Below are 26680 nucleotides of genomic sequence, written 5' to 3'. Positions count from 1 at the left end.
AAGCCACTAGGCCATTGCTCAGGTGATGGGTTATTAACACCAAAAACACAAGCAACCAAAGGAAAAATAAACAGATAAAGTAGACCTAAAATTTTTGTGTTTCAAAGGAGACTATCAAACAAGTGAAAAGACAACCAACAGAATGAATGACATTTGTAACATTTGCAAATCATACACCTCATGAAGTACGTGAATCTCAAACGTATAAAGAATACTTACAACTCAAGAATAAAAAGACAGTAATCTCATTAAAAAGTGGGCAAAGGATCTGTGCAGGCATTTCTCTAAGGAGGATGTACAATTGTCTAATAAGTTCATGAAAAGATACACAACATCATGAGCCATTGGGGAAATAAATCACAAAGAGATACCACCTCATACCCACAGTACTGGATTTAATCAAAATGACACCTAATGAGTATTGGTTAGAATGTGGAGAAATTGGAACCCTCATGCATTGCTAGTTGGAATGTAAAATTGCACAGCTACTTTGGAAAAGAGTTTGGCACTCCTCAAAAATTGAAACATTTGGGTTATTATGACCCAGCAATTCTGTTCCTAAGTATATACCCAACAGATTGAAAACATGTGTCCACACAAAAACTTGTACACATATGTTCATAGTAGAATTACTCTTAAGAGCAAAAAAGTGGAAACAACTGAAATGTCCATCAGCAGATGAATGGATAAACAAAATGTAGTATATCCATAAAAGAGAACAGCATTTGGCAAAAAAAAAGAAATGAAGTATCGGTACATGTTACAGCATGCAGGAGCCTTGAAAACTGTATGCTCAGTGAAAGAGAGCAGACACGAGGTCATGTATTGTATGATTCCACTTATACGAAATGTCTAGAACAGGGAAATCCACAGAGATAGAAGATAAGATAATGATTGCTGGGGACTTGAGGCGAAGGGGATAGGGTGTGACTGCTAATGGGCACATAGCTTCTTTTTGGGGAGATGAAATGCTCTGGAATTAAATAGTGGCGATGGCTGCACAACTTTGTAAATATGATAAAAACCACTAAATTGTACATTTTAAGAGGGTAAATTTTACGGCATGTGGACTATATCTTCATGAAAAAGAAGGAAAAAAAACTAAACTGGAGACATTTGAAGACAAGAAGTTAAGAGAAGCCAGCACTTCTTGAACAGATTAAGGTGACCCCATATGAGAGCTATCCACAACAGAAGACAGCTCTGTAACAGCCTACTGTTTGGAATCACTGAGCTTCAGCATCATGAGAATGGAAACCTCTAGTTGACAACAGGCATCTCTCCAGAGCTGCTTGTTCTGGGGAGACTTATGTCCAAAGCACCTGCTATTTCAGCACACAACACTTAGCAGTGAGTTTTAACCATTAGAAGCAAATTGCTGTGACCTTAAAAATATTTGGGCGGGAGTGACCTGTAATTAAACCCAAATATATTGTCATCAAGCCAGATGAGAGCTATAGCTCCTTATAGAGTAAGCAGTAAATGTTAAAATAATTGCATTTTTCCTATTTCCTGATATTTCCATGGCCTGAATTACAGGAATTATTTTGCTCAAGTTGTCAAAGATAGACATTTCACTTAAATGTATTCATACATTGAAGTATTTCCACTAGCCAAGGCCTTAAATAATTATTTTTATGTATCTTCATGTGAATGTGGTGTGTAGACTTTTAACCAATGAGAATATTTTACATTTATCCCAAATCTGGGATCTTAAATTCAAACTCCTACAAGGAATAGGCATGTTCTAGTAAGAAAGAAAACAAAATGAAGCAGGCAGATGTTAATGGTAGGAGCAAATAGGAACTGGCATGAAGGGGAGAGTTGATGCCCAAATAAAAGAAACTCCTTACTCAAGTGCAGCTAAGTAAAAAGAAAAACAATGGTGCCTAGTATAGCTAGATCTTCTGGTTTTTTGGGGGTTTTTTTTGGTGGAAATCCAGAGTTGTGGAGTTTTACATGGGAATTCAGCTCAATTATTTCTTTGTGAGCAAGATTGGCCTTGAGCTAACATCTGTTGCCAATCTTCCTCTTTTTGCTTGAGGAAGATTGTTGCTGAGCTAACATCTGTGCCAATCTTCCTCTATCTTATGTGGGATGCTGCCACAGCGTGGCTTGACGAGTGGTGCTAGGTCCGTGCCTAGGATCCAAACCAGCAAACCCCAGGCTGCCGAAGCAGAGCACGCAGACTTAACTGCTATGTCACCGGGCCAGCCCCATCAATTTTTTAATATTGGATATAGTTTTTTGAATACTGAGTTAAGAATAATAAATACCGCATCCCGTTTTTTATTTCAAAAAATATTTATTTCATTTAAGACCCTTATTCTTTATTGGGAGAAAAAAAAGTAGTTTTTTGTCTCTAGCACTCTACAGTCTAGATTTTCATATTTCCATATTAGACTTCAAAGCCCTCTGGTAATACTATATCATTCAAATCTATGCATCTAATTCTCTACATGACTGCTCAATTATTTACCAGATCAATATCAGGCTTTATATATCCTGTGTGAGTAAATTTAACTAAATCAGGTACTTCGATTGGCTGTTATACTTTAAAGTTAATTCTTTGAATCAACATGGCAAGAGTCTAGTATTATTTATAGAGACTGAATTGTTACTATGATTCTGAATTTCAAACTGCTTAGTAGTCATTTCTACCTGAAAGTCCATGAAGCATCTCAAAATCAAAATGTATAAAGAATAATAAATGTTTTAATCGTTGTGTTCCCCATTTCCATTTGACTCCAAATCCTCATAGCTCCTTCTCCTTTGTCTTGCTCACTATGCAATCTATTGTCCCATTAATTGTCACCCTGAAATATCTCTCATATCCGTCTTCTCTTCTCCTCTTTCAGTACTATAACAATCAGAGCCTTTTTACCTTACATGTGAACAGCTACAATAACCTTCACAACTTTCTCCCCAGCCCCCACCCAATCATCTCTGTTAAGAAGAATAGGAAGAATAGTAATCCTGAAACTCCACATCATCACTTGGCTTCCGTGCTCTAAAAATTCAAGGACTCTCCATTGCTCATAAAACCAAGTCCCAACTCTACAGGGAGGGGAGAAACTTGCATTTTGTGGGTATGAATAATAAAATCACCTCTGGAACCCAGTAGACCTGGTTTCCAAATTTACTAGAATATCTCCATCAAGTTACACTCTATAACTTCAAACTCCTTACCAACATAATTGGGCTCTTGATACTTATCTCAAAGAGGTGTTGTTAGGATCAAATGAGATCATCTTTGTGAAGTAGCTAACACCTCTCAGGTTCTTGGAACTGTACTGCCAGTGAGAATCTAGACCTGGAGTCTTATCTTGCTTCCTGGGTAGGTAGGGTTGGGAGTTGGTGTCCTGGCTCAAGTGCACATATGAAGAATTATGAGCAAATGTCTACTGAAGACAATCCAACAAGATTGAGGATAAAATGGAATTCATCCCCTCAACAAATGGTTGACCACTCCTCACCTCATCTGGCAAGCCTCAAAAACCACAAAGCAGTGACTTCATGCCTGAGAACCTGTCATTCATGCTCCAGAGGGGACATCTCTTTTGTGTAACATGTTCACCCGGGAAGCAAACATTTTAAAAGTAGAAGTAACTTCATAAGGTCAACAACAAGAACAACAAAAACAATAAATTATGTCAGGAAAAGATAGAGTCCTGGAATGCTAGCAAAAGATTGTTGAATTTATCCTTTTCCCAGTTGCTCAGTCTTTTATCTCTACTACACATTAAACTACTGCTTCACCACTTTTTCCTTAGTTTGCCCAACATATGGATTGAAATCTAAAATAGCAGTTTATTTTCTGCTGTTTCTATGTTGGAAGTTTTCAGTAGGTGTTGGAATCTGCATTTGTATTTGCTGCACCAACAATTTAAGATGTCTTTTCCACATTTCCTTGCTGGCAAACAAATTCAGTGTGGTAATAATAACTTGAAATCCCCTCATTGTTAACGTCCCTTATATTATGTTTTGGTGTAAGTAGAAATTATCTTCTGTTCTCTTTGTCTAAGAAATATGCTAAATGGCCTGCCTGATTTTGGAGGAATATGTCCTTGGCAGAAGATGGGTTTGCACCTCTCCCAGCTTTCTCATGAAAAATAGCCAAGCTTGTATGGGTGCAGTTTGTGGGCATTTAACAGAACAAAGATTGTCAGGCCCTGTCCCCTGCCTCAGACTGAGTTTCCTGGAAACAGACTCTGAGGCAAGAACTGTGTGCAGATGGATTACTGGGGGTTGCTCTTAGATGACACCTATCAGGGAATGAGGAAGGCAGCACTGGGCAGAGGGTAAAGCTGACCTGCACTGCGGTTGTAATGAAGACTTTAGCCAATTTAATGTGGAGCCCTGGAGTTGGAATAGAACTCACTGTCACCTCAAATTAAGAAAATGTGGCTAAACCTCTGTATATTTACATCAGCCAGTCATGAACAGCAAGTCACCCTTTGAAAGCCCATAATTCTTGTGGAGGCAGTTCCTTATGGCTCAGGGCAATTCCTAGTGAGGGATGGAGCCATGACAAGCAATTAATATTCCCAGATGTTGGCGTGGGAGGGAAATGGATGCGTCATCCCTGAAGAAGAGATCTGGTAGTCACTACAGATCCCCAGAGAAATTAAACCCTACATCATGGACTCGTTAGCTCTTGTCTAACTAGCTAACTAGTCACATGAGAATTGATTGACATGGTAGAGGGAATGAAGTTAACCAGCTTATTTCAGTTCTCAGAATACTACTTAATCTGGTTGAATTACATGATTTAGTGATTGGAGAAAAATATGAAGAAAATGAAAGTGAAACTCAAATTCTTTATGGCCATAAAGTGTGGGAGAGTAACATCTCTTTTTCTTTGGCTACTCTAAACACAGCTTTATTAGATGAAACAAGCAAATAATCAATCAAAATTAATCCAGACTGCCTGGGCCCCACTTGAGTGTTGTGGAGTGACTTCAATATTTAGCTCTCCAGTACTGCAGCATCAATGATAATTTAGAGCCTGTAAATGTCAAAGCTTTTCCCTGCGCTATGTAATTAATTCAGATATTGGTCAGCAGTTTCATTCTTGATTCTTGCTTTTTGCTCCGACCCCTCTTGTCTTTCTTGTCTCTGTCCTCTCCCTGTTTCACACGCTCTCTCTATAAGCTCTCCCAGGATCTCTTCATCATCTCACTCTTGCAACTCTCCCACCCCTCCCATCTCACTTTGACCCTCATCCTCCCTTATCTTCACTCTGTTAAAGGTTGATCTTGGACCTGTCAGGAGGACCCTGGATTATTCAAGGAGAGGCATTACACTGAAGGCAGAGCCATTCTTCCTAGGTTGGCAAGGCGCAAGTTCACACCTGCTGCAACATGGAACACTTGGCTATAGAGGAGAAAGTAACCAATCAGTTAATTTCCATGGCTGCTCTTTCTTGAATTTTAAGGAGCATTTAGCAAACTTGATTACTCCTTTTGCTTAAAACATTTTGTTTAGGAAGAACTTTCTAGAAATAGTGCTCCTGTAAGGTCCAATTAAGACACAAGCTAGTGAAAAGTTCTCTGCTTGGAATAAGTCTCCTGGTTTCCCTTCTATCTTTCTGGCAGCTCTTTACCTTCTGTGCCTGGCTCTTCTTCTTCTGTAGGTTGGAAGAAGTCAGATCTCTGCTCTCTCTTAAACATAGCCAAAATATTCAGAGTGCGTTTACTCAGGGCGGAGATTTTGCCACTCCACATATTTGCCATAATATCAAGAGAGAGATGGGTAAGGGAGCTGAAAGTGATTTCAAGACACTGGTAATAATGTTGCAGAATGGAGTCAAGTTGTTTAAAGAATAAAGTGAGACTACATGGGAAATTATGGGCAGTAGAGAAAGAGAAGGGTCAGTGGATTAAAAGATCAATGGGTCAAACACAGTTCATATGCACATAATAGAGTGAATGAAAGACTGGATGTGATAAAAAGAGTAAGATGTTCAAAATAGAGATTTTTTACATGGTAATAAAAGGTCAAAAATATGACTGTGTGAAAATATGATTGGAAGTAGATCTAGGATAGAGTATTGGGTAATTCATTTATATGAATATACAAGATTATTTGTAAAAAGAAAAACACTCAGACCAGGTGCTCCAAACCTCAATGTATGAAAGGGAGATACTGTGGTATTGGTAGATAATTACTATGAGTAAGAGTAATGTGTAGCAAGTATGATACCATTTGCTTCAAAGGAATTATGTTTTAAATTTTTCTTTACTTTTGCATTTATTTTTAGTGTAGGAAAAAGGAAAGGTATTCTTAAAAACTCATGTCATCTCAGGAATCTCTGGGAATTGGAAATTGTGTCATGTGTGTTCGGGAAGTTGGGGGGCAGCCATTTCTTGAAAGAGCTTTCCAGAAAACTCTTAAGGAATTGTCACATTTTAACTAGAGCAATGACATAAAGTGAATATTCAGATAAATGTTTAAGACATAATGTTTAAGAAATGTTTAGAGATATAATACATGTTACAAATGACAGTCTGTAAGTCACAGAGGACTTTGAGACGGTTAGAGATTTGTAAAAACTTGGGTTCAATTACAGTATGTCTTAGGTCAGGTTTTCCATGAAAGAACTCAAAACAGATTTGCATGAAAGAAGTTTACAGATAAGAGTTCTCAGGAAAGGCACCTGTGAAGGAAGCAGGATTGCACAGAAGCAGAAATTATACATCAATGCAGTTGAATGCAGATCAGCTTTGGCCAATCCCAAGGAGAGCTTGGGAGCTGAGATGGCCCCTCAGAGATGTGCTGAATTTAGTCAAGGGGGTTGGCCTTTTTAATCCATTCCTTCTGCCCTGACCAGCCATTGTATGGAGACTGTCCTCAGGGAGAGGGTATATCTTTGGGTTAAGCAGTGCCCTTAGGCCATGAGCAGTTTCTGTGGATGGACTCATCTGTGAGCCATCAACGGGCAACACATCTGGCAGCTAAGGGAATGAGTGCCTCAGACTTGAAAGGAAAATCTGAATAGCACAGAACAGTGTCCACCATAGTCCCACACTTACACCATTCAGATCCACTTGCTTCCTTCACCTCTTCCAGGATTTTGATTGGCCTCTTTTTCTGGTGAAACTTAGAAGAGGAATGTTAGTGATCATGGTGTATGAAGTGATACTGATCACTCTCTTCCACTGTCCGTTTTGGGTTCCCTTCAACCTCAGGTAATACTTTTGCTGGTTTAGGTGTTTCAGTAGGTGGGACAATTCAACCTTTAATGGCTAAGAGGAATGAAACCCTGACCATAGTGACTATCTTAAAAAATTTTACCATGAAAACTTGTCAGAGAAGTAATAACAGATGCCCAGGCAGGTGACCTAGGTGTCAAATGGTGACTCCTTTCTGTGCCACCTGAAATCTTAGGAAACAGCTCAAATAAACTCAATTGGCCAAGTGATAGTTTCCTCTTAGTGGAATTGGAGACTTCTTCTAGTCAAAATGGAGTAATAGGGACCAAATTTACCCTTCCACCTGAACAAAAACAACAACAGACAAAATATGAGACAAAATATTCAAGATATGAGATATTAGATAATGTAGGAGATCCCCAGGAGATGAAAAACAAATGAATTGAGCCCCATGATTACCCAAGATTACTGCCTGGAAAGTGTTTCCAGGACATGGTGCTGGATTGGGGGGAAAACTCGGCAGGCGCTGATGGTCTCACGGAATAGAAGAACCACAGATGAGGGTTTGGGAAGGTTGAGGCTACCAGACTAGTGGGAAAAACAAAGCCGCTTATAGAGAGCGCTCCAGAGATCAGCAGAAGGGGCCCTTTGACTTTTCAGCTGAGTAATGATCATTGCATGTAGAAGAAAACTACATAAGACCGGAGGAAAGAATCATCTGAAAGGATTCAAGGAAATAATACTCAGGGCTCATATACGACCAGCAATAGATTGTGTTCCAACCAGCTAGAGTGAAAAATCTCATAATTCACAGGACATACGGTAGAGAATTAAAAAGGTTTTGCCTGAGTAGTGGGGAAAAGTTGTCTCTAGAATAAATGCTTCTCTGGTCCTGCCTATGAAAGTTTACAAGCAAGACCAGAAAAGATTGAACTGTTTCTGAGTAACTTAATTGCATTCCATGACTAAGTTAAAAAAATACTTTTAGGAATACAAAAATATTCAGCACTTTTTGGTAAATTCATAAATGTTTGGCATCCAATCTAAAATTAACAAGTGGAAAAATATTCAAGAAGTTCAATGGAGCTCAAGAAACCTGAACAAAACTACACCAAAGAACTTTAAAACCAGTTATCAAGAAAAAATATTACAAGCTACCAGAGGAAAAAAGAAACATTATGAGCAGAAAAACGAGAATGACAAAAGACTTCTTGTGACGAATTTTGCAAGTCAGAAGACAGTGGAGCATCATCTTTAAAAGAACTGTCATCCTAGAATGCAGACATATCTTATAAAAAGTAAGGCAAAATATACACTTTTTGAGACAAACAAAAGTTGAACACATTCATCACCAGCATACTTGCAGTATAAGAAATGTTAAAGCAAGTCTGTTAGGCTTGTGTGACTAACAGAAATCTGGATCTAGATAAAGGAAGGGTGTATACCAGAAATTGTATTAATTTAAATCTCTTTACAAGACAATTGAATGCTGAAAGCAAATAAAATATATTGTGAGGTTTAGAACACATGTATCAGTAAAATATGTGATAACAAGAACCCAACTGTCAGAAGGGGAGGAATGGACTTGTAAAATTTTCATGTTATATGTAAAATGGTATAATATCATTTGAAAGCAGACTATGTCTGATAAGTTAAAGACGTACATTATAAACCCTAAAGAAATCACTACTATAGAAAGATAAGCAAGAAGTACCATAACTGACATGTATGATCAGGACACAGACTAGGCTAGGCTGTGAGAATGGTTAAAGTCAAGAATGTAATTGAGACTAGATCACCTTTATAATACCTTTTTCAATACTGGTGCCTGGAAACCCTCACTCTATCTTGAGGTCACAGAGCCTAAGGAACCTAGAGGTTATGTAAATCCTTGTATAAATTTAATATACGATTAGTTACTATTTGCTCAAGACTTAGGTAAGTGATATTGCTTCCCAAATCTATTTTCCATATTTACCAAGTAAAGATAAGCATAGTAACTCACTTCAGGCTGCTGCTTTAAAATTAAGCTTCGTGTATAAGTAGACTTATGCAAAGCACTTGAATGTAGAGACATTCAAACAGTTCCTGGGGTAATAGGGAGAAAAAAATCCTAAAAATCTTTGATGGTTGTTCTGCTTATGCATTGCTGCATAATAAACTGTCTTAAAACTTCGTGGGTTAAAGCGACAATTTGTCACTATTTGTCACATTTCTGTGGGTTGACTAGGCTCAGCAGGGTGGTTCTCATTTGAGTCTCTCTTCCAGACAATGGCAGTCAGATACCAGACAGGGCTGCAGGCACCTGAAATGTAGATTAGGCTGAATGTCCAGGAAGGTTCACTCACAGGGCTATCAGCTTCTGCTGGATGTCTTCCGGGAGCTGACCAGAGTCCCTGCGCGCTGTCTCTGTGTAACCTGAACTTCTAACTGCATGGCAGATGGGTTTCAAGAAGCAGTGCTCCCAGAGGTAGGGAGCTGAGGCTGCCAGTGTTCTTAAGGGCTATAGAAAATCTGCAAAGGGTCACTTTGTTCAATTCTATCGCTCAAAGGAATTACAGGGTCTGCTCAGATTCAGGGAGGCAGAGAAGGAAACTCCATCTCTTGATAAGGAATGTAGCTCACATCACTGAAGAGCATGTGAAAAGTAGATATTGTGGGACCAGCTTTGGAACACAATCAGCAACAATGATTTAATTCAATAAAATCTGGAACAAATAGCACTTACTCTAAAAGTGAGCTAATTTCATACAGGAAGCAAATTTTTGACATTTGCAACCCATTTGGACAGAGCAATACTTTTCTACTGTGGATTTTGACACATGTCACAAGAATCATAAAACTAATTGGCAATTAAATGGAAATGCTGCTAAGAAGCCTATGAACCATAGTTTCCTGTGAAATCAGTTTATTAGTTTTCATTTCTGTAAGAGCTCCTCACTTAGATCTTCTTACTGGGCAATGTTCTCTGAAACAAGCTAAGCCTTGGAATGACTATAAGAGGCAAGAATTTAATGGGCCCAACAAATCACTCAGTGAGTAGAGAATGGAAAAGTCTTGCCATCTTAGAGAAAGCAGAGAGATCACTAAAAACGTGATACCTTGTGGTTAAGAAGGCAGGCTTTGGAGAAATGTCTCTTCATGTCTCCTGCCCATTTTTTGATTGGGTTGTTTAATTTTTTGTTCTTGAGTTGTGTGAGTTCTTTATATATGATGGATATTAAGCCTTTGTCAGATGTATTACTTGCAAATATTTTTTCCCAGTTAGTTGGTTGGTTTTTTTTTTTCAATCCTGTTTTCCCTTGCCTTGAATAAGCTCTTTAATCTGATGAAGTCCCATTTGTTTATTCTTTCTATTGTTTCCCTTGTCTGAGAAGACATAGTGTCTGAAAAGATCCTTTCAATACTGATGTTAAAGAGTGTACTGCCTACATTTTCTTCTAGAAGCCGTATGGTTTCAGGTCTCAGCTTTAGGTCTTTGATCCATTTTGAGTTTATTTTGGTGAATGGTGAAAAAGAATGGTCAATTTTCATTCTTTTACACATGGCTGTCCAGTTTTCCCAGCACCATTTGTTGAAAAGACTTTCTTTTCACCATTGTATGCCCTCAGCTCCTTTGTCGCAGATTAGCTGTCCATACATGTGTGGTTTTATTTCTGGGCTTTCAATTCTGTTCCATTGATCTGTGCACCTGTTTTTGTACCCGTACCATGCTGTTTTGATTACTGTAGCTTTGTAGTATGTTTTGAAGTCAGGGATAGTGATGCTTCCAGACATTTCTCCAAAGAAGATATACGGATGGCCAATAGGCACATGAAAAGATGTTCATCATCACTGATCATCAGGGAAATGCAAATCAAAACTACACTAAGATATCACCTTACACCCATTAGAATGACAAAAAATAACTAAAGCAAATAGTAACAAATGTTGGAGAGGTTGTGGAGAAAAAGGAACCCTCATACACTGCTGGTGGGAACGCAAACTAGTGCAGCCACTATGGAAAACAGTATGGAGATTCCTCAAAGAATTAAAAATAGAACTACCATATGATTCAACTATTCCACTAATGGGTATCTATCCAGAGAGCTTGAAGTCAGCAATTCCAAAAGTCCCATGCACCCCAATGTTTATTGCAGCATTATTTACAATCACCAAGATGTGGAAGCAACCTAAGTGCCCATCAACAGATGATTGGATAAAGAAGATGTGGTATATATATACAATGGAATACTACTCAGCCATAAAAAAGAACAAAACTGTCCCATTTGCAACAACATGGATGGACCTTGAGGGAATTATGTTAAGTGAAATTAGCCAGATAGAAAAGGACAATCTCTGTATGACTCCACTCACATGAGGACTTTAAACCTGTGGACAAAGAGAACAGATTAGTGGCTACCAGGGGAAAGCGGGGGTGGGGTGTGGGCACAAAGGGTGAAGGGGTGCACCTACAGCATGACTGACAGACAATAATATACAAGTGAAATTTCACAAGATTGTAACATATCATTAACTCAATAAAAAATTTTTTTAAAAAAAACCTGTTAAGAGGGTAGATCTCATGTTATATGTTTTGTACAAGTGAATAAATAAATAAAATTGGAATGTCCTCACAGCAAAAACAAGAATGCAGGCTTTGTGGTCATCCCAAATTGTGTTTGAATCCAGCTCTGTGTGACCTGAGACATAGTTTCCCTTTTTGAAAAATGTGGTTATTACCTATCCCAATGTATCCTGGCAAGCAATAAATGACATCACTTTTCTTGTTTACAACTTGAATTATAGCATTTTAAAAAATTATGTTTTCTATCACGTTTAGTGAGAAAGTAGTCAAATATACAGTGCACCATTTAATCTTCACCTTAAATGCATTTCTAAAGCAGTTTCTTTATGAAAGCCATTTTTGTTGTTCTATGGGGAATATATTTCCATTTTTAAAGAGTTCATTTAAAAATGGAAAGAATGACATCAATATATTTCTCCAACTAAAGCAAATATACCTATTAGACAACACATCTTATATCTTCTTGCTTTCCCATGTTACGATATTTCTTACAGAAGTACTAAGAAGTACTTTGTAAATATTAGTCATTAAGTAAAAAATTATTGATTTCACAACTGTTTAATACTAATAGCACTCATCCTCAACAAATTGTACTCTTTACGTGACCATTTTCTTGCTCCTAAGAAGGGATAGAATTATGCTGCTGAGAGAGGCATTCAATCCAAATCATTATACTATCTTCTAATAATTAACTGTTAATTTCATCTATGTCATTAAATTACTTTAATGGTTTTCAGTCCCTGATTCCCTCACTCCTGTACTGCTGTCAGTCCTCGGCTTTATCAGTCTGGTATTTGACCTTGCACTCAGACAGAAATGGCACTTGCTAAAATTCTGTATGGCATATCTTGGTGCTAATGAGGATTTCATAACCCTTTAGGGATAGATAAATTTAGGTTCTTCTTACCGACTAAACTAATCACATGTTCACCTGACAAACTATATTTTGGTTTGAAATATGAATTAATGATCATATTTATCCAAGTACTAGCAGATTCCCTTTTAGCACATGGCCAACTAAACTGTAAGAAGGTCCTATCCTAGGAAAGCTTTCCCACCCTAGGAAAACAGAATTAATGGGGTAAAATTCTACTGCAGTGTATATATATAGCCCTACATCCAGATTCAAAATGAATCATACAGGATTGAATAAGAGAGATCCTTTTTGATCAACTCATGTGAAAAAGCTACTCAAAAACTTAATCAAAGCCAAGAAGAAGATGATATAGATACATTAAACATTGAAGTCTTGGGCTACATACAAACATACTATCTTTATTTATTGTGGTACAAGCCACTTCAACTTGCTTGTGTGGTTTGTAAAAGGTTAAGACAGCTAACATATAACGTTATAACAATTTCATGAACATAGATACATAGATTTATGCAAACCAGAAAAAAAGTAGAATGATAAAATGAAGCTGGCAGTAACAGGGTTTCCTTTCTGGCTGTGATAGAATAGCTGATATGTGACTTACCATGCTGTTGCAAATAGTTATATACACTTGAATACGTATATATCTGTGACATTGTTTAAATGTTTGAAGGCATTGAACAGCAATCAACACTAAGGTTGATTGAGAGAAAGGATGCACAACAGGTGACATGGATTTGTTCTGGTTTTCTCATTCAAGGCATTTTTCAAGATTATGATGCAAGGAAATAGAACACAGACAGAGAGAAGAAGTCTTTCTGGATGGAGGAAACAGAGATTGTAGTTTGGGTTACCAAGGCAGTTGGGGCAGATTACTAGAGAGGAGAGACCTGCAGAAAAAGAGCCCTGAATATCTGCAAAAGACCCATGTTACTTCAGGTCCTTGGATGACTCCCACCTGCACGTGTTACCGCCCGAGGGGGGTCCTCTGCTCACTGTAAGACAAGCCAATAGTCAGGAGGCAAGGTGGGAGGAAAGAAAGGGTTTTTTACCACAGCTTGCTAGCAAGAGAGAAGATGGCTGACTAATGTCCAGAAAAAAAGAAAACGTCTTTAAGAAGAAAGACTACAGGCCAGTTATATACAAGGCTAGTCTCCAGGTGGGGAAAGTGGTTGGTGTCTGGATGGGGACTCCATGTGATCTCTATTGGAGACAGACATCTGGTCCCAGTTCCTGATAGTCCTTTGTTTTACTGGATATGCATCAGAGAATGGAGCAATGCCCTATACCCTGATCTTTCAGTTGTCATTGGTGATGGCTATCAGCATAGACTCTCTGCCCAGGGGTCATCACATTCCTAAGGAACTCAAAGGAACAAAATTATCATCTTAAAGCAGCTGAGAGGAGCCACAAAATCTACAGAGCACATCTGGGCTAGTTAATCAGAGGTTATTCAGAGTTACAATATGGTTTCTTTTCTACAATTTGGCTTCCCTTATGTCAACCTTGTGTTGAGCTGGTATCACATGCACAGGGAAAGACTTTGAATGGTTTAGCAGGGCACAGCCACTGGGAGCCTGGAAAGATAAATATAGATTTCAGAGATCTCGGCATGATGGGGAGATACTGGAATTTGATTATGGCTTGATGAACCTTGTTGAACATCCTGGGCTTTCAACCGAGACTCCAATGGAGTAAGTCATGCCCTCCAAGTAAGAACCACCTTAACAGTGTCTGTTATGGATGCATGGGGGGAAGCAGAAGCTGTAATTTAGGGTACTGAGTAACAAACACAGCAGCAAAACGTCCCTAGGGATGAGGTCTAAGCAGGGTAGGTAGGGATTTTGTGAGAAAGTGCCTTATCATGGCTAGTGTAGTTTCCAATACATTGTTTGGCTTACCCTCAAGGCAAATGAGATCTATCGCTGCCAGGCAGTCGGCAGGGAACCTAACCAATTGCAAGCATTTTGACAGAGGCAAGGTTGGAGGGGCAACCAGTTAATTATTTCAGAAAAATACATCCTATATGGTCCTCAGGGTCAATGAATTGGAGGCATTTTTGCAACCTGGCATCCAAGTTGACAGCCACCACAGTCATTTCCCTCCTGGTGTGAAAATGATATGGGGCAGGAGGAGGGGGAATCCCAACGTCTAATAAGGTTGGGGAACATTGTCTCACTCTTTGTTTTCTTGTGCTGGGGTGACATCGTCTGAGGCACTGGTGTACCTCAGGGTGGCAGAGGCCAGCCCGGGAAAGAATGCCTTTGCAGGTGAAGATCTATGAAGGGTAGGTAAGAGTAGCTAGCTGGTGTTAAATTCTGAAGGTATATGCTAGAGACTCAGGATGGAATTACAAGTATGGAATTTACTGCCAGCTGAGCAGATCTCAGTGAGCTCTTTCAGATCATCAAGGGTACACCTTGCAAAGGAGCACAGGATGTCCTTTATTGAGATTTGTGGGAACTCCATCCACAACACATACAGATTCTGGGCACATTGATGAGTTAATTGTAAGGACATTTTGTGGATGGCAGCTACACAGTCCCGAGATTGCCCCATTAAAATTTTGGTAGGATCATTAGCACACAAATCTGCCAGCCAGATGGGTCTTATTTGGGTACATTGGGAAGGCCATTCTGCTGGGGCTATAATTTGAGGCATAGTGTAAAGAGGGGGTGACTTTTTAAGCATCACTTCCATTGGCACCAGTTAATGTAGAGGGAGGTGAGCTCTGGTTCAGAATCCACACCCAGTGGGACACATGCCAGTGTTTGGTTCTCAACCCTCCTGTGGTGCAGTCCTGTACCTGGCTGAATTTGTTCCAGCGCCTCTCTTGGGACAAAGGTTAGGCTTGAAGGGTCTTCTAGTAACCCTATTATCGAGGCTGTATACAATAACAGCAATAGCCACAACAAAGGAGATCGTTTGCATTTGACTAGCTTGTGGGGCCTCTTTGAGGGCAAGCAGTCTGGATTCTGACCAATGGAGGAGTGTGGTTGTATTGGAGCAAGAGTTTGTTTACTTCCTTGTGTAAAGTTGGGTAGGGACCTGGCCCACATCTACTGGTAGAGACTGCTGGATTCTGGAGTTCCTTTGTGGTATAGGGAAGAAAAGATAATTTTCCCTCTACCCTTCTAGGTTCTTGGCTGAGACCCTGCTGGGCTTTCAATCAAGACTTCAATGGAGCAAGTAACTCTCTCCAAGATTAACAGGAGAAAAATAAACAGAAGTTTAATAGCATGTATACCTCCTGTATACATGGGAGATACCCAAGAAAATTGAGTAACTCCTTGAAACGGCCCAAGCCACCACCTTAAATACCATCTCCAACTAAAGACAAAAGAAGATGTGTGTGTGGAGGGGGATCCAGTCATGAGAGGTTACCAGGAAAAGCAGAGTAAACAGGGGTAAGGTTGTTATGCAGATTTAAGTCACTGCCTTCTCAATTAGTAAGAATTTCTAGAGATTTGGTCATCCTCCTCTTCCTGGTACAGAGAGGAAGACACTCCTACAATTGGAGATTTCCCTTATAACTGTTGATGTCTCAGAAAAAAGTAACTTCTTGGTTTTCAGAGCTTCCCTTCTGCCTGCTGTTTCTTAAAAATAATCAACCTGAAATAATCCTTATGCAATGAGGCATATTTGGAGTGGATCTCTCTCTGTGATCCACACAGTTCCACTAGTGGGTCCTGGGGCTATAATTCCAATCTCCTGCAAAATTTTTGATGAATTTGGTTTAATTAACCAGCCTTTATAACCCAAATAGTGAGCCGAAGCCGGTTGCCTCAGCTTTGCAGCTGGTATTGGCCCATAATCTGAGCCAATAAAATCTGTATAATCATAATCTTTAAGCAATTTGGTAGGCATTTGTCCCCTTGGGCTCTCTATTGTAAGAGGATCATATTGCACATGGATGCAAGTCATAAATACCCAGTGTATTAGTTTTTCCTGGCAATGTTATAATAAAGTACAACAAATTTAATGACTTAAAAAACCCACAAATTTACTATCTTAACAGTCTATAGGTTGGAAGTCCTAAAATCAAGGTGTCCACAGGCCTGTGTTCCTTCTGGAGGCTCTAGAGGAAAACCCAGTTTCTTGCTTTTTCCAGCTTCTAGAGGCCACTTGCGTTCCTTCGCTCAGGACCCCTCCGTCTCACGACTCCCATCTCTGCTTTTACCTCAGCATCTCCTACTCTGTCTCTAACTCTATTGCCTTCCTCTTCTAAGGACCCTGGTAATTATAATGAAGACATCTGGATAATCCAGGACAATCTCTCTATCTCAATTTCCTTAATTTATTCACATACGCAAAATACTTTTAATGTATGCACACATTTACAGGTCCTGGAGATGAGGACATGGACACATCTACTGGGGAGGGACATTATTCAGCCTAGCACACCTGGTAAATTGAACAGCCACAAGAGACACAGATAATAGCACAAAATAAAATCAGCAGGTTCTAAGCATTCCACCTGAAGGTGTGCCACTAGGGTCTCCTTTCAAGAAAGAACTTGCAACATGGGCACTTAGCTGACAGCCTCTAGTTGCAGCCACCACAGCTTTTGAGCAAATGTCAGGCTCTTCCTGGACAACCCCAGCCAAGGACTGAGCACAGAAAGGCTTCTAGAGTCTGACCATTTCTGCCCACAGCAAGACTCTTCTAATAGGCAATCTTTGCTCCCAATTCCCTTTTCGGCTGGCTGAGACTGTCAGATCTGTGTCACAGGTGAGTTTCCTTGTCCAATTCTGCTTCCTCCCCTCTCTCCAGATGTCAGATCTCTGTCACAGTCTGAGGCTTTTCCTGCCCCATTTTACTTCTCTCCTCCATTATCTTTCCCAGGCACACCGGTGATATTCTTAACCCCACCTCAGTGTCTTCTTGCTTAACTGGCACAAGTCAGTATACTAGAGGCCCCTGACTGACCACTGGACTTCATATGGTTTAGAAGGAGAGAGAGGAAGAGGTGCTTGTAGAATGGAGCGATCTGGTAGAACTTCCTGGAGGGAGAAGATGGACGTGTATTCAGAGGCTGTGTAGGATTTACATAAGCAGCAGAGAAAAGAAAGGACAATTTTGTTGAGAGGAGCCCAGGAAAGGGTGGGGAAAACATAAGGTATTCTTGGAGGATGGGAGAGAGTTCATTCCTCCTCGGGGAGCTCCATTGCTGAAAGTTGGAAATGGACAGTCTTCACAATAAGTGTTACATGAGTCCTGACGCCAGTGTCCAAGATGTCTGTCAAGAGCATTATTATGTCCATCTGAGAGCGTTATTATGGGCTCAGCCTAAGGTGTAAATGAATAAGACTGACTTCCTTTGAACTCATTGCAGTCTTTTATTTTCTTTGTTAATCTAAAAGAGGAAGCACATCTGAGATTGTTTTTAGGCAAAAGTAAGGCAACCTTTCTTAGCTGTTACCTTGAGCGGAGCACGCAATATAGTGTCCCTTGAATTCCCTTTCCTATGAGTCTTAGACTGAGCCTTCACTCTCTTGACTTAGATTCTTCTCTTTGCAGGACACAGGCAAAACATTTTGTTCATCTCTTTTTGTCGAAGCAAGACTATGGCTGATCTAATCTCTAGGCTCTTCGAATGTGAGGGAGAAAAAAAGCCATTGGCTAAGTAGTCACTCCTTGGATATTCCTTTTAAATTTAAGAATTAGGTTCATAGGTGCTTTATAGATGTGGTGGAAATGGACACTTCTATTTTGAGTCTGGACTTTCCTGTTCATGAATTATCATCAGACTGTATTTTCAAATCAGTATGTTTTCTGCAGAAGGCAGGATATCTTCAGTCCCCTTTTTAATTACTTTTATTTTGTGCTGGCATCAAATTTTAATATTGTTATCCCCTCCAAGCACACCCTACCCTCCAAAAAATGTATAATTATCTCCTCACCCCAATAATTCTTACTTCTAGTGAAAAGAGAAGAAATTAAGTGGCAAAAAGAAAAAGTTTTGGTGAGTTACAGATTTCATTTTAACCTTAAGAACAAGCCTGAAAATTATTCTCCAAATGGATAAATTGAGTCTTAAAATAGTAACACACTTCGGCTGACAGATGGAGGTGCGGATAGAGGAGTGTGTATGGCAATTGCTGCCTGAAGCACTTCCATCTGTCACCAGGTCTCTGCTGTGTCTGTATATTCAAAACGACTCTGTCCACTAACCAGCAACTGTATGTGCTCTCTCCATTCATTTTGCTATGAGGGAGACTAAATTGCTCACAAGGATCTCTGAGGCAATAGTGATTAGTAATGTAGGCAGAGAGTTCTCTGTCTATGTACTAAAACTTTATCATTTAAAAGTACCACCTCTCATGGTTTTCCCCAGATACCATATCTAGGAGAAAAAGAAGAAGAGGATGAGTGGAACGAGGAGAGAAAGAAGAAGAAAGAAAAATTTCCTACTCACGTATCAAGAAACTTTGCTTTCTTCCCTTAAAAAAACTCTTTTCCTCTCTCTTTCTCTATTATACAATAAAGAATAGCCTTAGGCATGTTAAAAATCCAATTTATTGTTCTTATTTGTAGGCAGCACAGTAAATATGAACCTGAGTCCACAACCAGACTGTCTGGTTTAATCCAATTAGCTCCACCTTACTAGCTTTGGGACCTTGGAAAATTTCTGAACCTTTCTGTACCTTATTTTTCTCATCTGTGAGGTAAAGATTAATCAACTGAGCTATTCCATTGGTTTGATGAGGGTTAAATCAATAAATATATGTAATGCTCTCAGAGAAATGCCTGGCACATGGTCAACCCTGACAAACGTGGATCTGGCCACCTACTTTGACACCCAGCCTGGACACTTGGCCTGTTGACATCAGTGTAAACCTGACTGGCCCCATAACCTTTATTGTGCCATGATGTGAATGCAGCAGAGGCTTCTGGTTGCCACAACCCCAGGTAGTGTCCCTGTGACCACAGGAGACCATCTCCAGTTGGCTACTGGCTATGTGACCACAAGCCCAAAGATGGCCAGTTAATCAGCAGTGCCCCGAGGCTTTGCTTTCCTAATACAAGAAGTTCATGATATTTTGGTTTTAAAAGACCTACATCATATCTCTTGCCCCGAACGTCATCCCCCGAGTCTAGACTCTAGTTGCAGGTTTGGCAGTAAAAACACTCCACTCAGTAGTCAGACTTTGATTACTTGATTTGTTTTATTTATTTGCTTATTTATGTAAAAAGTATGCCATTTTAGCTTTTATTATTTCAAGATCTATGATAAAAGTTACTAGGACCGACATAATTAACTATAATTGGAAGAAGTAGGTTTGAGTTTCTCACCTGGGAAACATTAAATATAATGAGCAGGTGATGGAGGAATACCTGAGTGTTTGCACAGTTCGACCACATGGTTGTCATTTACATATAATTTAAAGGGGACGCAGCACGGGAAACTGGGCCTTGATCAGGAGACCCCTTGCTCCTCTGCTTTTCACTTATAAAGTTAAACTGCTCAACAGGAAAATCTCAAAGAGCCTTGCATGGCTCTTAATTCCACTAATGAAAAAAATCCATGGAACATTCAAAATGTCAGGTTCCTCTGGCATTCTGTAGGGTATGTACTATGTCCTCAGACAGTAAAGGTACTTTGACAGAGACATGACATAAATAGATTCATGAGGACTTTACCAAAAGTGTGTTAGGTCCATTAGAGGAAAGCAGAATGATATGATAGCCCATACTTTCACCTTCTTTCTTCATCTCTTCAAAGTTCGCAAGCTTTCTGAGTACAATTACTCAATTTAGGAATTTGTCCGCCCATCCCCATCCAGACAGAGACGCCTAGATGGACCGTCAATGGTTGAGAAATAATCGCTACTTATTGTGAGAAAATAACAATCGTGAAAAGAAAACAACTCCTTTTTCCTTTCTCACACAATCCCCCTATTGAAGAGTTTTAAATCAGTAGAATTCAAGCCTTGGAATCGCCCAAACAAACAAGCAAACCAGACTTAGAAAACCCAGATGATTTAGTTATGGGTATGAATTTGCCTTTCTGGTTTTTGCTTTCAATAGGAAAAAAAGAGCTACCTGCAGAAGGTGGGAAATTCCTAGATGCTGTTTGAAGGCATGCAAACAGATGATAGTGACACTAAGAGTAGGAGCAAGGCATAAAGCTCTCTGGGTTGTGCAGAATGATAGACCGCAAAGCTAAGAGCCCTCTTAATTCTAAAATTCAGTGATATAAATTTACCCACTTGGCTTATAAATGGCAGAAGGAGGACCAAATCAGTGAAGGCTGGGCAACCCTATCTCCAGGAAGCCCTACTCTGCATCCCTCTAGCTTCTCGCCTTCTCCGCCCAGAGCCTTCTCCATAATCTATGGTCTTCCCAGCCCCCAACTCCAATCCCTGCTGCTGCATGGGTCTGAGGCATCTTCTTGTGCAGGTTGTCACCGCCAGGAAGGGGTCCTGTTTGAGCTCCCTAAACACCTCCCAATCCTTTCCAGAAAAACTCAATGTCCTAGTCCTATATACATTGATAACTGATCAACGTATGAGAGATGAGACATTCAAGAGGCCAGGACACAAGGGTTACTACATAAATGACCTTATGCTCTTTAAAGCCACCGGTGATACTTACCTCCCTAGAAGTAGGACTATCTTTATGTATTTTTCAGGAAAAAGAAATGAAAAAACCTGAAGTTGCAAATTCAAACTGAATCTCATTTTATTTTCCTTTGTGCCTATTTTTTCAAGCCTTGATTTAATTCATTGTGATGTTAAACAGGGTAAAAGAATCAATGCTGGGTAAAATATCAGTTTCCTGAAACATAAAATTTTTAAAGACTTTACTGAACTTTTAATAAATTAATTGTCAGAATTCTTTCATATTATGAAAATTTGCCTATGTTTTTCATATGTGCTGCAACTATTTTGTCAGTTTATAATTTGTTGTTTGACTTTAAAAATAATTATCCTGAACATTTAGAAGGCTTTATTTTCAAGTAGTCAAATTTATAAGTCTTCTTTTGTGACTTGTCATTTTAGTGACAGTCTTAACCCAAGATTTTAAGAAACTATTTCTCATAATTTCTTCTAATGCAATTTGGATTTATTTTAAGAAATATTTTTAGTAATATTGGATTTATTTCAGGAAAATATTTTTAAGAGAAACATTTCCTCTGATTTCTTCCAGTACCTGTCAAATGTATTTTTGATATTTGAATTTTGATGACCTGGAATTTCTTTTAATGCATCAAATGCAGTAAGAAGTTTTCTTATTTTTCTTTCTAAATGGCTAGCCAGTTATACCAATATTAATAACTGACTAAGTCCACATTTTATCAATTATTTAAAATGTCGGAGTCATTTTATGTAAAATTTTCATATACTCGTATCACGATCAGAAGCCTTTATTCGATTTTATTGATTTATTTCTGGTTTTTCTTTTCACGTGTTTTAATCAATGGAAAATTTTAATACCCTCTAGTCAAACTAGTGCCCTACTCCTGTTAATCTTCATTTTCAGAACAATATTTTTGCACGATTATTTTTCCAAAAAACTTTTAACTTCAATTTTTCTTTCTGAAATTACACAAAAGAAACAAACCCTTATAGTCACTTTACTTGGAATGGCTTTGAATTTATGAACTAATGCAGAGAAAACTATATTTTTACAAAAGTGAATTTTTCTGTTCTATGATCAAATATGTTTTTCCAGTAACTTCCATAATTCTGTAAAAATGCAATCAGACTGGAGCCAAAATAGAACCTACCTTCATCCAATATTCACTATGTTTGGGCATGGATTTAGGAATATCTAAAAATCTACTTATTTTGTACAATCCATTCTGCGAAAATTAGGTTGGTCAAGGACTTCTCCAGCAATACTTTTGGCAGTAAAGGGTTGGCAAAATAATGTATACAATTGGATTGCCACTTTATATATTGGAGAAATATTTCAAAGCTAAATTGCACCATAGGAAGATACTGCTTCTCTTCACACATGACGCAATTGCTAACTGCCATCCCTAATGTGAAGGGCCCTCTTTCCTCCACAGTTAATTTGGGTTTCACTGAACCGGCCACACTTTGTCACTTGATTCCCATTAAGAACAATGATATGCTTTTGCCAAGAGGCTGTGTGGGGTTTGTCTGGGCAGGCAGCTTGAGGCTTTTCAACTGATCATAACTAAAGGGCCACCAAGGGATTAAGCTGATCCCCTGGCCTGCACTGACTCTATGTTCCAGCCAACTGAGCTAACCAACCATGGGTATCTTCAATACCATTTTCTTCTCATTCTTTTTAGACCACCTAGGATTTTCTAAAATAAGAATGGATGCTGATCTCCTTTGATTCATATTTATTTCTGTTCAGAAATGCGAAGTTCAATAGATTCAACAGGATGCAGGAAAACATTTTTTAAATGTCACTCCTTGGGAATTAGAAAAGTAGCACATTACTAAATTAAGTTAACAATTCAAACAATAATGGCTTTAATAATTTAAACAATAAAGAAGCATCTGAATTAATGCCAACCCTCTGAAGTGAGCAACGCTATACACTTGATCTAGACGCAAAAACATATACACAGATAAAGATATGTATTTTCCATGGATTTCACTTGAGGAGAGCAGAGGAGGAGTCACAAAATATATATTTAAAGGGGAGGGCAACTGTAGGGACGAACTGACTGCCTGGTCCCTCACCTCAGTGCCCCTCATTTTAGCCCAGAGCTGAGGCAATTGCTGTCATCCATCACAATGCAGGGCCAGCACCACAATGGACGCTTAAATTAAAAATCTTTTATGGTATTTTCCTAGTTCTGAGAAAAGGTATTGCTTCTCAGCTTTAAAAGATATGAGATGGTCAGTCAACAGGCTTTCTTTATTCTAGAATCATACCTCCAGATTGGGGAAGTCCTGAAGAAAGACAAGGGTATAGTCACTGCCAGTTAGAAACTGGGAACCCCTGTCCATCCCTTCCTGAGAAGCCTGGAGCTCCGTATCCAGTCTTTCTTCTCTTGGTTTGACTATGTCCCTCCAAAGGTCCCCTGATTCTTTCCATGTACAGGAACCCACGAAATTTATTGTCTCTCCCTTTCCTTTGGCACTTCTTCTCACTCTTTTGAAACTGCTTGCATTATCAATTCTCAGTGTCATTTAATATTCTGCATGTCTTTCCTCTTTAACTAGGATACAAATTCTCTAAGGAAAGGGATCTGGTATTTTACCTCTATCTGTCACAAAGTCCGACACACCATTATGCTCATAATAAGCACTGGATAAAAAAATACATACAGGGAAGTGGTCTCAAAGTTTAACACACAAACACACACACCTGGGTTTTGAGTCCCATTTTGGTCAATCACGAGCTGTTCGATTTTGAGAGAGTCACTCACATTCCTCCTTTATAATATCGCGATAAAATACCCACTTCACGGAATTGTTGTCAGGGCTAAATATTACCTGTAAATACTTCACTGCTTATTATATAAATGCCAGGTACAAATATGGTTGATAAATATTTGTTGAAAAAATATACATAAGTCCTGGTTTGTAATCACTAATGTAATAAGAGAATCAAATTTGAAATCAGATTTGAAACAGATCTAATCTTGTTTTACAGAAGAGAAAACACACACAAGTGATGAGTTTCAAGACTACACAGCTATGCACTACTATATATATTTAATAACAGTTTTGTTGAATAAAACCTCACACCTGCAAGTGCATTTACTCTTAGAATGATTAATATGCTGCAAGTCAAAGAAATCTTTTGTTCATAACTAATCTGTAGTTGATTATAATCATCCTAGTGATCACCCTGGTTAAAAAAAGAAAAAACTACAACAGACCCTAAGTATGAATTTGCTCGATATCCTTACCTATTGCAGACGTTAAGACAGTGCTTTGTCTTTGAGCTGTTACATAAATTCATAAGGCTAAGAGATGTGAACGCTCCTCATGGTGAATTGAAAATTGTATTCACTTAACATCGAATTTATGCAAATTAAACACACATATTGTGAAGTCAACCACATCTCTTTGATGCTGAGAAAGAAATACGCTTAAAAGGATTAACAATGCCCTATAGAATATCCAGCTCCCTGTTATATAATAATTATGCAACTAATTATAATACTGAAGTTAAAAAAAAGGAATGAAAACTAGGGTTTAGTTCTTATGAATTTGTGATGGAGCCCGGGCAAGACGTGCAGGGCAACATGGAGATGCTGAGCCCCTCAAAGGACAGGCGACTGCCCAGCCACCTTGACAATTACTTGCTTTCCCTTGCTCACTCTGTATTTAGATTTGCATGATTAAAGTACAGGCCTGCCAGTGGAAAAGGGCTGGCCCAGTTTTCTGGCAACTGCATATTCGACTAGCCAGCAGTGATAATGCATGCCATGATATCTGTCAGCAATTTTGCATTTGCCAGGAAAAAGGGCAAGAAAACCGCACTTTAAACATCAGGCTCAGAAAATCATTAGGCCCTCAGCCCACTTTAATAAAAGCAAACATGCTTTTCCCGAGGCAAAACAAAGCCTTCATCTTAGGGTGTGCCTTTTAGAACTCTGTAATGGAATCATTGTGGGCAGTCTCTATTACACCACTTCATAAATGCTGCCCTCTGAAATCAGATGAAAGATATTGACTAAAAGACTCCCTACTATTTCAATAATTTCAATAATTTCACATAAATGTCTAGTCCACCTGGACAGTTAGTCCATATTCTTCTAATTATGGATTTGGACAGTTAAAACATAAGAGGCACAAATGCAAGTGGATACCTTCAACGAACGACGTAGGAAATCTCCCAACCGAAATATTGCCTCCTATCCTAGCTTCCTGCTGCATGGCTGGTAGCTCTTCTTTTCTTTTCTTGGCTTTCATAATTCAACATGAGTCCAGTATAAGCGATCCTTAAAGAAAAAAGAAAAAATGTCGAATGAAATTTGGTTAAAGGTATGAATGGATGATCCCACATCCATCTCTCCCTCCCTCTGCCCTTCCCTCCCTCCCTCTCCCTCCCCCCTTTTTTTGAAAGACAATTAAGAAACCATTTAGTGCTTGAAGACTGCTGGGCAGATTATGGCTTTCCAGATGGAAGAAACAGCTACTGAAAACGAGCTGCTGACAACACCACAACCAAATTTTGCCTGCTTCACAATTTCTCTCCGACCTAGCATTGTTAATAATAATGAACCTCTTTCCCAATAGATCTTTCTAGCCTGCGTTGAACTGAGGACTGAAACAGCCTGGAAAAGGTGGATTAACTTAAGAGGGATAAAGGCAGCCATCCTCTGTTTTGGTGCCGTAATTCACCTTTCAAAAACAGGTAGTAGTCACTAACGGCAGCAATCTCTCTTTTTCTAGCCAAGGAGAAATTCTAAATTCAGCAGCCAAATTTAATCCAAAAACAGAGACTTCATTTCATTCTGAATTTGAAAGATTTTTATTACATAAACAGATAATCTTCTCTGTTGTAGTTGAGGCCATAAATATCCAGATGTTGTAGAATTCCAAGGCTGACATCATGAGACTTTCAAATCAGGAGCTTAAGGCTTATTTCTTATGGAAATATCAGCACCTTCTTTTCCTTTTTGCATTTTTCATTGTATATGAATTATTCATAAGTATAAAATACTAAGATTTACTATTCAGGGTGAATGCACACAAAAAAGAGGGAAGCAATTGTATCCTAAGCCACTGAATTTACACCTTTACAAATAGCTTGAGATCTCAAAGGATTCTTAAGTACGAAAATCATGACAATTTTTACATGATTTTCCACTGAATATTTCTACAGAAACTCCTGGGCAGCTCACGGGTGTAAACATACTCACAAAGGAAATTAGTTCTTTCTACCAAAAGTGAGATCAGACAAGTGTCAGAAACCACAGCACAGCTTTTCATATTTGTGTGGATGAAAGAAACAGAAAGAAACACAGCATCTGAATCCCATTGCTCACCATTAAGCCAAACTCTTCTTTCTCCAGTTATTTCTTAGGGGGTTGGTGCCCATGGAAATATATCATACATATCTGCGAGGTCACATAAAAAAATCCTTTTACCTGCCACAGCCCTGGAGATCCTGTCTTAATAGTTCTGTAGCTGTGCCTGG

The 26680-nt window shown here is 39.0% G+C and overlaps 1 long non-coding RNA gene across 1 annotated transcript in view; it reads right to left on the bottom strand.

Annotated features, from left to right (window-relative positions):
* Nucleotides 1-25479, bottom strand: part of LOC139083679 (uncharacterized) — a 111577-nt gene extending 86098 nt beyond the window's left edge. The window contains exon 1 of the long non-coding RNA XR_011540590.1: nucleotides 25347-25479. This is a non-coding gene — a long non-coding RNA (uncharacterized lncRNA). The remainder of the gene's footprint in view (nucleotides 1-25346) is intronic.
* Between the last annotated feature and the right edge of the window lie 1201 nt (nucleotides 25480-26680).

The sequence above is a fragment of the Equus przewalskii genome, chromosome 5 (genome assembly GCF_037783145.1).
Source record: "Equus przewalskii isolate Varuska chromosome 5, EquPr2, whole genome shotgun sequence".
Lineage (NCBI taxonomy): Eukaryota > Metazoa > Chordata > Mammalia > Perissodactyla > Equidae > Equus > Equus przewalskii.
The sequence above is the reverse complement of the archived record's forward strand: the minus strand, read 5'-3'. Positions and strand labels throughout refer to the sequence as shown.